At 41.8% G+C, this 1,826-nt stretch overlaps 1 pseudogene; it reads right to left on the bottom strand.

Moving 5' to 3' along the window:
* Positions 1-805: 805 nt before the first annotated feature.
* LOC141020482 (phospholipid scramblase 1 pseudogene) lies at positions 806-1,621 on the bottom strand (annotated as a pseudogene).
* Between the last annotated feature and the right edge of the window lie 205 nt (positions 1,622-1,826).

Raw genomic sequence — 1,826 nt, 5'->3', positions numbered from 1 at the left:
ATAAGTGTTTGCTTATTTAGGTTTACATATTTAGATGGAAAGCTAATATTTATAGATGCTTTTTCCTGACTTTCAATGACATGAAACCACTGAAATGCTTTTCCCTGCACATTGACGGCATTGGTGGCAAGAAGGCCCAGGAAATGTGCCCAGAATGCCAGTGCCAAGAACCGACTCAGTATATAACTAAGTGTTAATTCTTTATTTCATCTAATTGTTATTTTTTATTTTACTTTAATGGAGAAACATTCATGAAGATTGTTAACATTATACTTGTACTGTACATGGACATCTTAACCATTCAGTAGAGGTTCAGAATAACAATGCTGCGTGGATGTTGTTTGAGCCCAATTGAACTAAGAAATATAAAAATGATATACTTATTTTTGTATTGTACTTTCTGGGTTTTATGGGAATTAAGGCATTCTGATATCCTCTCATCTGTTGCTATGTAAGTGATGGTATACATGGAAAACTGTGCAGATAGTACAGAACTGAAATGGTACATAATGGTAGAGATTAGACTGGAGTAGCTGATGCATAGTCAGAAACAGCTGCCTCAACATGTCCCTCATCCAGATAACACACACAGAATGGGAGTCTCCCGGGGCTCAAATACAGCCTACATTCCTTTCAACATTTCAACTCTAACATAAAACTGTAAAAAGAAGAATTTATAGCTCAAATGCTCACTATAGCTTCTGGTGCTGCCTGGAGATAGCATTGTAAACTCAGGGTTAAATCATTGTAAATCAGTACACCTGCCTTAAAAAGCCTGTCTTAATGTTATGCCATGAAATGTTTATCAATTCTGTTTTGGTTTATTCTCAAAAAACATGAAATCAACAAGGAAGCATGCTCCTAACATCACAGCTTTTATCTTCACATCCAGATCCATTGGAAATGAGATCCCAAAGTTATCTGCATCTGTGAAGCCTTCCTGCATGAACCCACCCCACTGCTTACTGATCTGTCCCACCACAGCTGACTCATCCAAGGACATCACCTCAAAAATGACATCAGACATGCATGTACAGTCACAGCATGGCCCCTTGATCTTCAGTTGGGGCTTCCTCATCTCATCCAGGATGGTAAACTTGGGAAAAACGGGGTGCCAGTCCTGCTCCACGAAACCAATGGGGTTACCAGGAGGGCTCTGCACCTCCAGCTCCTGAAGGCAGCCGGGGAAGCAGCACAAGGTGCACCTTAGCGGGCGAGTCAGGGTCAAGACTTCCTGTCCCATGTTATCATTAAGGTGAATGGTAAAAGGTCGAGCAGGGCCACACTGCAAGGTGAAGATGTCATTTTCCTCTGTAGCCACAAACACCTGTTGGCCCATACTATTTTTTACTGTGTAAACATTGTGCATCTCCCAGCCAGTAACAATTTCAGCCACGTCGACCCTCTGATGTACCAGGAGCTGGTCAATCTGAGTCAAGTACTCCAGTCCAGGTGGGCAGCCTGCAGGTCGGCCAGGTGTGGGAGGCGGTGTGTATGGTGGTGGAGGGGCTGCTGCTCCATAGTTCACTGGAGCTGGATATACTGCATTATGACCAGGCTGCATCCCAACATAGTACACTGGTACCTGAGGCAGAGGTTGAATATTTTCCTGATATTCCATGATGCAGGTCTATCTGTTGAAAGTTCCAAACATACAGTACATAATACAGTACACTGTATCTTTTATAGAAATGTTGCTCAGCTCAGCACTAAAGGGTTGAGCTGCCTGCATTGAATATATCAACCTTATATCCAAAATAAATCTACAAACAATGTAAATATGCATTATTACATCTTTTGTCTTGTGTTTGTCATTTTGCCATCAT

This window comes from Pagrus major, chromosome 2 (genome assembly GCF_040436345.1).
Source record: "Pagrus major chromosome 2, Pma_NU_1.0".
NCBI lineage: Eukaryota > Metazoa > Chordata > Actinopteri > Spariformes > Sparidae > Pagrus > Pagrus major.
The sequence above is the reverse complement of the archived record's forward strand: the minus strand, read 5'-3'. Positions and strand labels throughout refer to the sequence as shown.